Source organism: Taudactylus pleione, unplaced genomic scaffold, assembly GCF_031769625.1.
Source record: "Taudactylus pleione unplaced genomic scaffold, aTauple2 ptg000121l, whole genome shotgun sequence".
Classification (NCBI taxonomy): domain Eukaryota; kingdom Metazoa; phylum Chordata; class Amphibia; order Anura; family Myobatrachidae; genus Taudactylus; species Taudactylus pleione.
In genome coordinates this window covers 11311595-11327952 of record NW_028284523.1, presented here as the reverse complement: position 1 = coordinate 11327952, position 16358 = coordinate 11311595, and positions in this window count along the sequence as shown.

The window sequence follows — 16358 nt, the reverse complement described above, 5'->3', positions numbered from 1 at the left end:
GACTATGCTAAGAGATACGAGTGGGCGGCACAAACACGTGGTCCATCTAGGAGTGACACTGCAGTGGCAGACAGGATGGCAGTTTGAAAAACTAGGCCCCAAACAGTACATAATTCAAAGAAAAAAAAGAGGTGCAAGATGGAATTGTCCTTGGGCCCTCCCACCCTTATGTTGTATAAACAGGACATGCACACTTTAACAAACCAAACATTTCAGCGCCAGGGTCTGCCACACGACTGTGGCTGAAATGATTGGTTCGTTTGGGCCCCCACAAAACAAGCTGGCAATTAATCTGTCCCTGCACAAACTGGCTCTACGGAGGCAAGATGTCGACCTCATCCGATTCCTCACCCTCTTCAGTGTTGTGTACATCCTCATCCTCACAGAGTATTAATTCGTCCCCGCTGGAATCCACAACCACAGGTCCCTCTGTACGTTCTGGAGGCTGGTCTCCCTGGAAGAGCTGATAATTCATTTTATGAACATCATCTTTTCCACATTTTGTGGAAGCAACCTCCTACGCCTTTCGCTGACAAGGTTCCCGGCTGCACTAAACACTCTTTCGGAGTACACACTGGAGGGGGGGCAACTCAGGTAAAATAGAGCCAGTTTGTACAGGGACCTCCAAATTGCTTATTTTTCCTGCCGGTACAGATACGGACTGTCTGACATGCCTACTTGGATGCTGTCACCGATGTAATCCTTTAACAGACAGACGCACGCTTGTCGCTGCTGCTTTAAGGATGCAGGTGCGGCTACAGCCCACACATTTCACAAAGACAGAAAAAAAAAGAAGAATTTTTTTATTGTTTGTGGAGCGCACTTTGAGGGTTACACCACCCTTTAACAGACAGACGCACGCTTGTCGCTGCTGCTTTGAGGATGCAGGTGCGGCTACAGCCCACATATTTCACACAGACAGAAAAAAAAGAATATTTTTATTGTTTGTGGAGCGCACTTTGAAGGTTACACCACCCTTTAACAGACAGACGCACGCTTGTCGCTGCTGCTTTGAGGACAGTATCATATGCAGTGACAGTAGACTTGTCAGAAATTGTTGGCACGTCCTTCAATCAGGACCAGATGTCCAAACCGGCCCTTGACTTATGACACAGGCGCACGCTTGGCGCTGCTACTGTGTTGATGCATGTGCGGCTACATCGCACACAAGTCACAAACACATTAAAAAAATATTTTTTTATTTTTTGGAGCACTTTGAGGGTTACACCACCCTTTAACAGACAGACGTACGCTTGTCGCTGCTGCTTTGAGGATGCAAGTGCGGCTACAGCCCACAAAATTCACAAAGACAGAAAAAAAAAGAATATTTTTATTGTTTGTGAAGCACACTTTGAGGGTGTCACCACCCTTTAACAGACAGACGCACGCTTGTCGCTGCTGCTTTAAGGATGCAGGTGCGGCTACAGCCCACACATATCACAAAGAAGAATATTTTTATTGTTTGTGTAGCGCACTTTGAGGGTTACAGCACCCTTTAAGAAATGAGCCAGCCGGCTCTTTACTTATGGGACACAGGCACATGCTTGGCGCTGCTCCTTTGTTGATGCACGTGCAGCCACAGTGCACACAATTCACAAACACAGAAAATATTTTTTTATTTGGTTTGGAGTGTACTTTGGGGGTTACAGCACCCTTTAACGCTCAAGACAGCCGGCCCTTTACTTATGACACAGGCGCACGCTTGGCACTACTTTGTTGATGCACGTGCGGCTACTGCGCACACAATTCACAAACACAGAAAAAATATTTTTTTTTAGCACTTGGCCGGAGCACCCCTGACGAACAGAGCACCCCCTGGACAACACTACAGCACCCCTTTAGGACTGGGACACTGCACAGGACTTTGGAGTGAACACAGCCCCTATGGACAACTGACTGCACAACACAGTCCAGCCAGCCCCTATGGACTTTGAAGTAGTGGACACAGCCCCTATTAACAACAGCAGCACAGCACAACACAGCCAGCCCCTATGGACTTTGAAGTAGTGGACACAGCCCCTATGGACAACAGCAGCACAGCACAACACTACTCTGCACTACACTACACTACAAAGCCCAGCCAGCCCTAACTCCCACCCTCCCTCTTCACTGTCCACAGCCGAGTGAGAAAATGGCGCCGACGCGGGTACCTTATATAGGATCCAAAACCCGCGAGACCCGGAAGGCGGGATGATGACGTTTTGCCTCGATTTCAGATCCGAGTCAGGCGGGAAAAGTCGAGCCTGACTCGGATCTGCCTCGGATCGGGGGGGCTCGGGGGGGTTCGGATTTCAGAAATCCGAACCCGCTCACCCCTAATATATATATATATATATATATATATATATATATACACAAACACTGATCATACACACACAACATTCAGAACAACACACATAACATTCACAAAGCATACTTACAAACAAACACACACACACTGAGCATACTTACACACACGTGTGTGGGCTCTGCTGCTTGGACTTCCTCCTAGGTGCCGGGCTGCTGGGCGGCCGCAATCCACCTTCTCCCACGAGGACATGCTCCCTCTGTTACTGCAGCACAGGCACGCTGCCCGGACCCTGCCGGTTCAGCTGTCAGTGCTTCCGTGTCAGGTGGTATGACGAGGAAACGCTGACAGCTAAACAGGCATTGGCCGGGCAGCTTTAATTATGGTGGGTTGTCTCCGTCTCTAAGAAAACAATTTATTCCGTCAGGGGGGATTTCGCCACTGCTGGCCACGGGTGGCATTGCCGGGTAGTGCCAACGCCCCCCAACCGGCTGGCGTCCCTGGTGAGTGCCATCCTGGCCAATAGGGAAATACACCCCTGCCCCCAAGGCCAACCCAGAAGAACCACCCAATGGCATCACACTAGTGTGAGATTAAAAGTGAGGCTTAAAGAAAAATAAAGAAACGCCTATGTGTTACGTCCTACATAAGCATTGAGTACATCGGCCTCTCATGCATGATTAAAATAGGTCTGACCTTACTCAGAAATTGCTAACCTTGTCGCACACAGTAAATACTCAAGCTGCATGTGCCGTCACAGTGGCTATGCCCATACAACAGTATTCAAACTGACAGACACGGCTGTCACCACCCCCAAACGCTAATGTCCCATCCCTTGATCTGTGATGCCTTTGTATCTGCGTAGGCGATCGCAATGCCAACTCGCACACTGTAGTGCAAGTGCAATACGCAACATCGGGCGATCTTTGTAGTTGCAATGTTTCAGGCCCTATATTCCAGGTTGCTTGTGGCATATTATCCCAGGTTACACAATTCACAGAGCTACATTAGCATTTCTGTGATGTGACTAATCTGAGTAGGAGCTGGCGAAGATCTTTGGTATAAAAGTTTTTAAACTATTATTGTGTATTGTTTAATAAGTTATGCAATAATCTGAGTATACCTTTAGAAGAAAGATCGGTTAACAGACCAATCTGCCGTTATAGCAGCTGCTTGGTAAGCTATACACTGTCACAAATTGTGGTCTTAGCCCCACTTACCGCACAAAGGAGCCCATTTATCAAAGTGCATTTGAGGTAAATTCCCCAAAAACACCTGTTTTCGGGGGTTTACCTCAAATACTAAGTATCCCCCGAATGTATGAAGGAGGGACCGCAGCAGGTATCTCCGATACCTGCTGCGATCCCTCCATTGCCGCCGGCAGCCGCCTCCCCCATAGGTTGCTATGGGGGATGCGATGCTGCCAAATGTATCAATATCGGGAATGCGAAACATTCCCGATATTGGCCCCAGCAGCTAACGCCATCTGAAGATAGCATTAGCCGCTGTGTCCTATGGGCACATACCCTCATTTCAGCCGGCGGAGGGATCTTCCAGATCCCTCCGCCGGCAATGGGCGCCGCTCATGTGCAGTCCGCGGGACTGCGCATGCGCAGCAGCCCAGAATGCGCACCGGCCACATCGCAGGGACGGGCTCTTTTCAGAGCCCGTCTCCCTGCATGTGCCGGGTCATACATTCGGCCGGTATGATCGCATTTTGCAATGCGATCGTGGGCGGTACTGCATGCCCTGATCGCATTGCAAAATGCGATCCTTAATAAATGGGCCCCTCAGCGCTGCCACATTGCGGTGTTCCACACTTTTCTTGAGCCACATCAACATCCCTGCTCTCTACACCGTGGGATGTAAAAAAAAATGGCCGGTTGCAGCCATCTTGGTTTACCCCTTGTGGCTTCCTAGTACTACCCTGCACTGCACTCACAGTGGCCTATTTAAACTTGCTCCTGAATACAGCACATTGCCAGAGCAAAACCTTCCTTCTGGGATAGTGCCTGGTACCCAGACTTCAGTCATTCCTGTGATGCTTTTTTTCCCTGTTGCTGTACTCCAGGTTTTGGACTTCCGTACCTGCCAAAAATATACACACACAAAGAGTGGGTGGCGCTTAATACACACAGCAGGGAGTGTAAATGTTATTATATTAAAAGGATACCAAAAATATAGTAAGTATATCCAAAGGCAATGACATTAATAAAACTCCCAGGAGTGGGGATATAAATGCAACATATGGTTACAATGAATCACAAAAAACACAAAAATATAATGCCAATGAAAATAAAAAAATAAATTATAAAATAAAGAAATCCACAATAAAAAGTTCTCTAATAAATGTAGGCTGATGGCTGTGCAGTTAGCACCAATACAATTACATAATCTGTAGCTGACAAAGTCACAAGGGACCCGATGTAATGGAAATGTGTCCGATCTCCTTGAATAAGCAAACGCCAAATGCAAAGGCAACAAATGAAGCAATATGTGGAGATGGCGATAAGTAGCCCAGTGTAACTAAGGGGCCCATTTATCAAAGTGCATTTGAGGTAAATTCCCTGAAAACACCTGTTTTCGGGGGTTTACCTCAAATACTAAGTATCCCCCGAATGTATGGAGGGACCGCAGCAGGTATCTCCGATACCTGCTGCGATCCCTCCATTGCCGCCGGCAGCTGTCTCCCCCATAGGTTTCTATGGGGGATGCAATGCTGCCTAATGTATTAATATCGGGAATGCTTCGCATTCCCGATATTGACCCCAGCAGCTAACGCCATCTGAACATAGCGTTAGCTGCTGTGTCCTATGGGCACTTACTCGCATTTCAGCCGGCGGAGGGATCTCCCAGATCCATCCACCGGCAATGGGCGCCGCTCATGTGCAGTCCGCGGGACTGCATATGCACAGCAGCCCGGAATGCGCTCCGGCTACATTGCAGGGACGGGCTCTTTTCGGAGCCCGTCTCCCTGCATGTGCCGGGTCATACATTCGGCCGGTATGATCACATTTTGCAATGCGACCATGGGTGGTACTGCATTCCCTGATCGCATTGCAAAATGCGATCCTTAATAAATGGGCCCCTAAATAGCTTCCAGTGTTCCACAATACACTTGGATGAAAACTCTCAAAGGTTGACGTGAGGTGATGTGGAGTGTGAGTCACTCAGTCCTCCACAATACTCACTATCCTCCTGCAAGCGATGCCGCTCCAGCGCCTCTCACGTGTTGTCTGCTCCAGCAGTGTGAGGCTATCTCCCGGCACAGCAACACGCTGTCCCTCTCCGTGGATCCCCCGTACGCAGCTCTCTAGGGGTATTCAATATGGGTGCAATAACATAATTTTTTGCGTTAATATCACACTTTTTAACGTTTTTGCGTTAATATAATTTGTTTTAGTTTTACACCGTATTCAATTTCAAAGACTTATCGCAGTTTTGAAAAGTCTTTGATAAAAAACGGTGATAACTTTTCACCATTGAGTAGGTGTCGAATAAAAGTGCAGAATTGGGGTTTAGGGGTGCAGGCTTAAAAAAAATAGCCTGCACCCCTGAGATTGACATTTAAAAAAGAACTGTGTCAAAAAAAAGTTTAAAAAAAAATAGGGACACCCCAAAAAATTAATGTAAAAATTGGGGTGCAAAAAAAAAAAAGGGACAAATTGTTAAACAATAGGGAAATAGGTTCAGGGCTATTCTGCATGTATGCGGCAGATGTTTTCTAGAATAGAATTATAGCGGCAGGTGCACAAATGCAGAATTTTTAAAAAATTACTTTAGGGACACCAAAATATGCTAGTACCCATTTTCATGTACCCCAAATTTGATGGGACCACTTAAAAAAATGAAAAAAATAACCTAAGTGCTCTTCTGCATCACTTCTTCAATGTCGGAAAAAAAACACCTGCTGCGGCTATTTAAATCCCCGACTTTCAATTAAAGGCTAAAACGGGGGTACCCATAGTGTTCCCCCATGTTTTTACAATTTTAGGAGGGTCTTACAATTATTTTAAGGAAAAATTTGTAACTTTACCCAAATCCAACTTCGGAGTTTCCCGTTTTCGTTAATTTTATTTTGAATACGGGGATAAGCGGGAGCGCGCACCATACCTTTACGCAGAAAAAAACTCTGATATGAAACGTTAACTTCGCCAGGGAAGTTAACCTTTCATATTGAATACCCCTACTCCCACAGAGCTGTGCGGGTCATGGAAATAATCGATCTGTTCCCCCCACATTAGGTATATGGGACTTATTTTTATGTATGTATATATATATATATATATATATATATATTACTTCTACTTTGCTAAAGCCTTCCTGTCTTATATAAGCGTTGATATGGTTCTATTATTATCTCTATGAGATGTATGATATTCCCTGCCTATATGGGTCAGTCTCTTCTGGATCTAATATTATAGCCCTGATTCAGAGACGGACGCTCTGACCAGAGCGCTCGCTCTGAATCAGGGCCCACCTCCATAATTATGGAGCGTCCTCCTGGACGCTCGTATAGCTGTGGGTCACCACCCACAGCATATACGAGCGTGCAGGTTGATGGTCACGATGGTCTTGACCATCGCCACTGTGAGCCGAAGCCTGCGGTTGAGTTTCTCAACCGCATGGCCTGGAGTGATTTTGGCTCTATCAGAGCCAAAATCACTCCCACTGACATCACTAGTGATGTCAGTGGGGCCGGCTTCTGACGGTAGGTGTTCCCTTGGGAACGCCCCCGTCTGGGAGGCACGCCCCCGGCACGCCCACCAAAGGGGGCGTGCTGTCAATCAACATCGACAGCACGCCCCCTTTGATCAGACACAACGAGCGAAGGAAAGTCCTTCGCTCGTCGCGTCTCGCGCATGCGCACGACGGAGCTCCCTCCGTCGTGCGTATGCGCAGTGCACACCATCGACCAACTTGCGAGCGGACAGCCGCTCGCGAGTAGGTCTGAATCAGGCCCCATGTTTCCTCTTGTGTTGATATGATTAACCCCCTACATCTGTCTGACTCGAGTTAGCTAGGGATGCTTTAAGGTTCCCTGCTTTATGTAGATTCTCCTATACATCTAGGGATAATGTAAGTTCCCCTTTTATCGGATTTCTTTATTTTATTTTTTTGTTTTCATTTTTATTTTCGTTGGCATTATATTTTTGTGTTTTTTGTGATTCATTGTAACCATATATATCCCCACTCCCAAGAGTTTTATTAATGTCATTGCCTTTGGATATACTTACTATATTTATGGTATCCTTTTAATAAAATAACGTTTACACTCCCTGCTGTGTATATTAAGCGCCACCCACTCTTTTGTGTGTATATTTTTGTCTATGTTGGAAGTTTGGCAAAGCTTCCTGTGGGTGTGCAGCATTTTATACTAGTAGGAGAGGGAGAGCTATACACCACCATTGGTGCTTGGGTTATTTTCTGCTTTCCATACCTGCCAGCTTCACCTGTGCTCAGACTCCGCAAGCATCGGTTCACCTGCCAGCCTTACCTGTGCTCAGACACCGCAGGCATCGGTTTACCTGTCAGCCTTACCTGTGCTCAGACTCCGCAGGCATCAGTTCACCTGTCAGTCCTACCTGTACTCAGACTCCACAAGCATCAGTTCACCTGCCAGCCTCACCGGTGCTCAGACTCTGCAAGCATCAGTTCACCTGTCAGCCTCACCTGTGCTCAGTCTCCGCAAGCATCAGTTCACCTGTCAGCCTCACCTGTGCTCAGACTCCGCAAGCATTAGTTCACCTGTCAGCCTTACCAGTGCTCAGACACCGCAGGCATCAGTTCACCTGTCAGCCTTACCTGTGCTCAGTTTCCACAAGCATCGGTTCACCTGCCATCCTTAACTGTTTTATTTCAGCAAGCATCGGTACATCTTCCAGCCATATCTGTGCGTAGTCTCAGCAAGCATCAGGTCATCTGCCAGCCTCAGCAGTGTCTTACGCAGAGGGCTTCTGCATAGCTCTCAGCACCCGCTGCCTTCTATCTACTGTGGTTGTCTCCAAAAGTGTGTCTCCTGCATCTACTGCTTATCTGGAATTTTACTCAGTCCCTCTAGCTAATCTCCAATTCTCCTGTTCTGAGTGTCTATACTGGGGCTTTTCCTGAGTTTCATTGGGCTGGTTCCAGGGCTGTGGTGGTTGTGGCTTCCCAGTTTGCTCGGCTGGTTCAGCCTGGGGTACCTTTGTTCTCCGCCCTGAGTTCCGAGTTCTGATTCCAGTTTCAGGCTTGTGCATTGTACCGATTCCTGACACTGGCTCTGAGTTTCTCGATTCCAGGTTTGGTACTATGCAGCTCTGAGTCTCTACAGTAGTGTTGGTTCCAACCTTGAGTCTCACTAGAATTACTGTAAATGTGTGTGTTTCTTTGTGTGCCTGTGTTTCAGGTGCAGAAACTGATGTGCTTGGATATGAATCTCTGAAGTGTTATGTAAATAAAGGATTATAATATATTTACTCCTAGTAGATTGCAAGCTCTTACAGGGTTGGAACTCCCTCCTAAATTACTGCTCCTGCAGGATTCGGTATACTATGTCTCCATTCATCATGATGACATGAGACTGTGGACATGGTTGTTATGTCAACAAAATATCGACATGTTCACAATGTTATCATTGACCATATCGACATGGTTGGAATGTTGACACTGTGCTTTACAGTCTATCACTAATCCTAACTCTAATGCTAACCCTAATGGTAGCCCTACAAGAAATATCAAAATTGTTACAGTGTTGACATTTTCAAGGTGTCAATATTTATGATGTCGACATTGTAACCATGACAACATCAATGATGTCGACATTGTCAATGTTTACTTCATTACTCCATCCCCTTCTGCTTTGAAATTAAGCTATATTTTATCTCCTGATTGTAGAACTCTGCAAAATATGTTGGCACTTAAGAGATAAGAGTAATATTAATACTGAGATGCATTGGTATGTACTGTTAATGCAGTCTTAAACTATGTATATTATAGTTATGTGTATCCTATAATAATATCTATACATAATGCATATTTACTCTGTTATTTCACCTTTAAAAATGAGTGCCATTTAAAACCTTTTACAGAGAAGATTAATTTCCCATCAGATGCAATGATCCAAATATTAGTCCTGCTTAGTGGAGGAAAACTTCTTTCATTCAAAAGGGTTCCTGATCCAAAACTTGAAGGTTAATATCAACCTGTGGACCATAACAGGTGTGGCTGTACACAATAAATCTTTCTGTACCGTATTACACATGAGAGGTCAACTAGTCCTCCGTGCCCTGAAAATGTTCCACATTTTTTATGCAAGAAAACTAATAAAAGTTCAGTACTTAATGACTGTTTATTAGTTTACATTAATCAGTAGAATTTACGTAAATTCCATCCACCAAAACAGAAACCTTACTTAACACACAGCATAATTTTGTATCTGATTACTAAACTAAAACTTCATACCAGTAAAACACATCCACAGCTAATTAGCAATAAATAAAAAGGTTAAAAGATCATCAAACAGATATTTAGGTTGGGGTGTAGCAACATTTATAATAGATTTGGTTGGGTGTGACAGAAAGCTGCTTCAGCAAGTAGTGAAATAGTCATAAAATGTGATGATGGCATCTTGGGAGAGTTAGGGATTGAGCATATTGAGTGATTCTGAATCGTAGACCCTATAGAAATCGTTATACCTGTTTGATTGTAACCCGATACAATTATATAGGATTTAATCATTGCAATCCAGTTGATTGTTGTTCTTTCTAGCGGGCAACAAGAAAGATTTTCGATCTACACATGTTGCAGTAACAGAAAATATTTACCAAAAAATGTTTGCAAAGGTTGCTAACCTCCCTTGTGATAGGGGTACTCTCACCACTTCAATAGCCACTCCAGGTCTGCATAAGCATTCCATTTCCACTGAAGAAAGTGCTTTTCATTACTTAATAAATATGCCCCACAACTTTTCCCCTAGCATTAGTACATTGGCTTAGCCTTGGTTGATTGCTAACAGACTAGGAACTATTAATGGACATGGGAAGCCGATGGTTGGCTACAAAGCAGAGATTGTAATGGTTGCCAACCATCACATGCTTCTTTGCAATGCTCCTCCGAACCCTGTTGTACTGTACATACACGAATTACATGTGTCAACTGTGCATGAACACCAAAAAACCACAAGTCATCCCAACTTTTCTCACAGGCTGCCAGGCTGCACTCAGGGCCTGATTCTGAATCAGATGCTATGTTGATGTCGGACGCAGTGGAGCAATATTTTTTCTACTGTGCATACATCGAAGTTGCACTATGCATGTGGCCAGAGAGGGTATGCACAGAGTCGGAGTACCGATTGAGACATACAGTCTCAGAAATGTCTTGAAAATGTATTGGGCGTTCCTAGGAGGTGGCTATGCTAACGCATGGAGATGGTATGTCTTAAGCTTGTTTTATGGAAGTGTCACGGGCAAGTGATTGTGAACTTGGGGGGCAAATGATGATGGTTTCAGGACTGTGCATACACGGGGCTGCAGTGCACATGTGCAGCGATGTTACTGTGACCCTGGTTGCAGTGTGATGTACATTGCAGCTTGCATTTTGGGAAGAAAAGTGGGGCCAATGCTTAAAATGGATGCATATTGCCTTCGTTTTATGGGAGTGCTAAAGCTAGCGTCTGCGTTTCTCAAAGAAGATTCATTGGCCTCGACAGCTTGGATTTGGAGGACATTCTAAGTAGGGATGTGTGGGCTCGGATTAGTTTGGATTTTCCCGCCAAATTCTAATTTTTCCTGCCAAAAAACGGGTCTCAGAAAGAGGCAAAACATCTTTCATGGGCAAATGTCATCATTCCTGGACAAAAGTCCATGAAAGATGACATTTGGCAGAAAATAATTTGTACTTGGCGGGAAAATCCAAACTAATCCGAGCCCACACATCCCTAATTCTAAGTAACCTCAGGGTTACTCAGATGTCCGATGATCCACCAAATGTTCTATCTTTGGACGCATACAGATCTGAGAAGCTACCTACCGTGGTGGGCATCTCAATTCAAAATTATGCTAGTTTTCAAAGTTAATGGCATCCCTTATTGGTGTTATATGTGGTGATAGGGTTGTATTTATGTAGGACTTTACCAATATGCTCATGCCAGGACAGCTGCTCCGATAAGCAGCTGTACCAGCAAATGCTACCACCTGTTCTTTTATGATGTAAAATTATAACCCTTCCAGGTTCTGTTCCGGCAGTGTTCCGGCACATAAAGACCTGAGGTGGAGTGAAGGTTTCTAAGAGATCCCTCTTCACATTCCTGTAACTCTTTATATAGGAAAGAGCTGCAAACGCCATCTGAAGAAAACAATGGCTATTGGAGACAAGCTCTGAAAAGCTATGCAAAGTTTGTCAAGTTAATAAGATTAATGCTGTAGCAGTTCATCTAAGGAGCCCATAAAGAAGTCATGAAAGCTCAGTTACCTATGATCAGACTGCAGTCTTCAGCCAGTTCATTCCTAGATTTCAAAGAAACCACCATTAAAGTAATGAGAGCCAGTCAACACAGCAAAGTGAAGGCACTGTTACTGAATGACCACTGATTGGACTACCCTCTCCTGTCTGTCCTCCTACCTTTCGGATCGTTCCTTCTCTGTCTCCTCTCATGACTCTCTTCCCCCCCACTTCCACTGACAGTAGGTATTCCCCACAGTTCTGTTCTTGGACCTCTACTACTCTCCCTCTATACGTCCTCTTTACGTGAACTCATCAGCTTGATGATACTCATATCTACCTTTCCTCCCCTAACCTCTCCCCCTCTCTCCTCACTCGTATCTCCAACTGTCTCTCTGCTATCTCTTATTGGATGTCACAGCATTTTTAAAAATAATGAGTCAAATATAATAGTGTGAGAGTTTAGAAAATGTGAGAGTTTAGCAGTAAACTCTCAAACTTTTTAAACTCGGCCAATGTAATTGAGTCCAAGAACATGCAAACACGCTTGTTTTTAGACTAAAAAAACTCACGATTTAAACTCTCATTCAGATGTTTTCTATTTTGAAGGAAAAACTCGACCAATGTGTCAGTTTACTGCAAAACTCTCCCATTTTCTAAACTCTCATCCTATTACATTAATATGTCTAAGACTGAGCTGATCATCTTCCTACCCTCCCGCATAACCTCACTTCCCACAATTTCATTATCATTTGACAGCACAACTATCTCCTCTAGCCTCAAAGTGCGCTGTCTTGGAGTTATCCTAGACTCCTACCTCTCCTTCAAGCCACAAATTCAGCACCTCTCACAGTCCTGATATTTCCATCTTAAAAATTCCAGGATCAGACCCTTTCTCAACCTTGATGCTACTAAAACCCTCCAGATTGAACTACTGTAACCTTCTCCTATCTGGCCTCCCTGATTCCCACCTCTCTCCACTCCATTATGTCCTCAATACTGCTGCTCAATTCATCTTCCTCTCCAAATGTTCTACATCTGCCTCCCCTCTCCTACAAGCCTACACTGGCTCCCCTTCTACTTCAGAACCAAATTCAAGGTTCTTACACTCACTTACAAAGCCCTCACCCAATCCTCTCCCATTTACATCTCTGACCTAATCTCCCTTCATACTCTTGCCCGCCCATTTCACTCAACAAATGCTTGCCATCTCTCCTGTCAACTGATAACTTCCTCCCACTCCCACCTCCAAGATTTTGCCTGTGCAGCAGGACCCTCTTCCCTCATGTGCTTCTCCTTACTTATATTTTCATCTTCTCCTTACTTCCCACTGTCACGCTTGTATTTGTTTGTGGAACCGAGGTCAGGTAGATGTCTGAGTAGTGGGAGATGTATATGTAAAGCTGGCAAGCCTGAGGAGACCTCTTGACATGTGAAATAGATGCTTCCCTGACTGGAAATCGAACCCGGGTCTCGGCAGAGAGATGACGGATCGTACCCACTAGACCACCAAGGACGTCAGTATTGTTGATGGTATGATGTATGTAGCAGAGAAGAGTGTAGCAGTAGATTTACCAGGCTAGACTGGGTTGTTACTTGATATTAATTGTGTCACGACCAGGGTTTCTCGGCATAAGGGACGACGGGTATTACCTGTGAGGGCGCTGTGGCATGGTCCTTCTGGCGGAGGTGCTGGTGTCTGGTGGCAGGCATTGGCTGTGCAAGGTGTTCCGCAGGCACAGTGTCATTTTGGCTGGGGTAGGCCTGGTGGTGTTTCCATTCCACTCTGGTATGGGCGCTGCCATCTTGCTTCTGGTCATGTGACGTAGTTGCTCCAGTCCTGGTGTGTCACATGCTCTTTCTGACCTATCACGATTCTGCACTGTGTACTTAAGGGAGTTCAGAGCTTCCCATAGTTGCCAGTGCAAAGTGTTTCACAGCGTAGCTGTGAGAGACAGTTCCTATGCTTCTGAATAACCTGTTTGAGTGCTCGCCTGTGCTCCTGCTGGATCCCAGCTTCCAAGTAGCCTGCACCGCTCTGCCTGCTCCCAGTCTCCTGCTGGAACCATCCTGCATCTTCTATTTACCCTTTCCCTGCCAAAGGACCTGTGTCTACAGTTAACCCTGAACCTACACTGTCTCCATTTACCTAGCTCTACACTGGGCCATCTTAGTACAACTCTCCACTTAATTTTATCAGCTGCTGCTAATCCAATTACTCTATAACCTCTCCGGATCTCATCTCACCAGTATCAATCAGTAACTGTTTTTCTGTCTGTAGCCCTGCAGTGACCATTTGGATTACAAAGACTCTTATTAATTCTGCCACTACCTGGACATTACCCATTCATACTTCACTACAGTTACTAACCATCACCATCCTCTTAATATTCTGGACTTTATTTTATCTGTATACATGTCTGCAAGTTCACCCATTAAAAAAACCCACTTTTCAATTTAAATCTGTTCAGGAGTCTGCTCCTATTACCACCCCGGGTGCACAACAAACCCAGATCCTAACAACTTGGTTCTGTAGTCCAGGACACTTGAGTCGCAGATCTTGGCAGGAGTATTTAACAGGCTTGGACTGGGTTTTCTCTGTAGTCTGGGAGCACTCTGAGATGACAGGACCGGATACAGACCGAACACCGGAATGGATGGTAGCTGTAGAAATACTGACATGGAACCAAGGAACCAGGAACGGCTGATATACCTGAGCAGACAGATGGATGTTTTGCACATGTGTAGCACAGATTCAGCATTCTGTAACAAGCTGGTATTACCTGTTCAACTTGGGATGCTGATTACACAGGAATAGAATGGCAAAGGAAGTTATTGCAGTAAGAACAAACAGAACTGCACCAGCAGGATAACAATGACTGTAAATGGAGCACAGCTAAGCTTCACTCACTAAGGACTGAGATAGACAATGAGTAACAACCAGCAGCTGGAATATATACCCCAGGGCAGGGGCGGATTGGGAATTTAAAGTTGCCCTGGAAAAAACTTGTAGTGGCCCTATGTGCGCGCGCCGTAGGCGCCCCCCGAAAAAGTCGGTGTGGCCTCACATGAAGGGGTGTGGCCTAATTTGAAATTTCATACCCACAAGCCACTCCTTTTTTCGGCCATGCATGCCCGCAGTCCCTCTCTCCAGTGAACAAACAAAGCATGTGAATGAGTACTTTCTTACCTATATGATTTCTCTGTGACGTAAAAACCTCTGAAGAAATTGATCCTCCCAGGACAGGCAGTGTAGTATTCACTATTCATGCAGGAGATCTAAACCGGAAAACTGGTCTGGAAACCACCTGTGTGTGTCACAATAAAGCCAATGTTATCATAATGCAACAGAGGTTGAACTAGATAATACATAGTAACAGAAGTTTTGGGGCCGGACAAAATGTGAGTTTCCCATATCAAACAATTTTATATTAATAAAATATATTTGCTCATTTGGTACCATTTGCATCAGTAATATGGTTTTATTAGAATTGTTGTCTTACTGATGATTACTGTCCCCCAGTCTTTTCTTCTAATAGTACCAGTGGTCCTACCGTCCTATTTGTGTGTCTCCAGCACCATCGCCTTGGTGTGTCTCCAGCTCATCCGCCCCTATGTGTCTGTCCAGAGCAACTCCCCTGATTCTCTCCAGAAGTATCCTCCTTTATCTCCCCAATTCCATCATCCTGCGTCTCCCTAGCGCCATCATCGTGCGTCTCCCCAGCACCATCACCTGCCCTAGCACAGAGTAGCCACCCCCCCACAGACAGATTATCCTCTTACAGCACAGAATAGCCCTCTCCCCGGCAGCCAGATCATCTCCCCGTAGCAGAGAATAGCCCCCTCCACCACATATTATTATCTCCCTTCAGCACAGAATAGCCCCTCTCCCACCGCCAAATCATTGTCTCCGCATAGTACAGCAGATCCTCCCTCCCCCAGATCACCATCTCCCCTACCACAAAATAGCCCCCTCCCCTACAGACTGATCATCTCCCCTTACAGAATAACCCTCCTTGGCTCCTCCTCAGACATCATTCCCCCCAGACTAGTGCAGAATAGCCCCCAGCCAATGCCCCCCGAGACTGATATCCTTCTCCCGAACCTAGCTATCAGCCAGTCTCTATATCTCCCGAGCCAGGGCCGGTGCTAGGGTGTTCAAACTATACATTTTGCGCCCTCCTACAAATACATATGTGGCCACTCTCATCCTACCTGCAAGCGGCAGCATCGCGATTGCTTCTAGCCACGGCCAGCCACGTCCTGTTCGCGGGAGCATTTGCACCATGCGTTCAGATGGATCGCGGATGCATGCACACGCAAGCACACACCCGCAGGTATGCTAATCGCGGCAAACGAGTCACGTTTGCCGCGATAAGCATTTAAGCTGAGAAGGGACACATCGGTCTCTCTACAATGTTTCATATTTTTAAATGTTATGTACAATACAGTATGCTGTAAAATAAGTGATTTTAAGAGTTAAAATGGGATGTTAAAATGGATGGCAGGGATAGGCAGTGGGAGACGGATGGAGGGTGACAGCAGGGAAGTGTAGTGGGTGACAGTTAGAGGGTGACATTGTAAAGAGGTAGAAGGTGACATTGAGAGATAGAGGATGACAAGGAGAGGGTGATGGGGAGAGTGTGAGAAT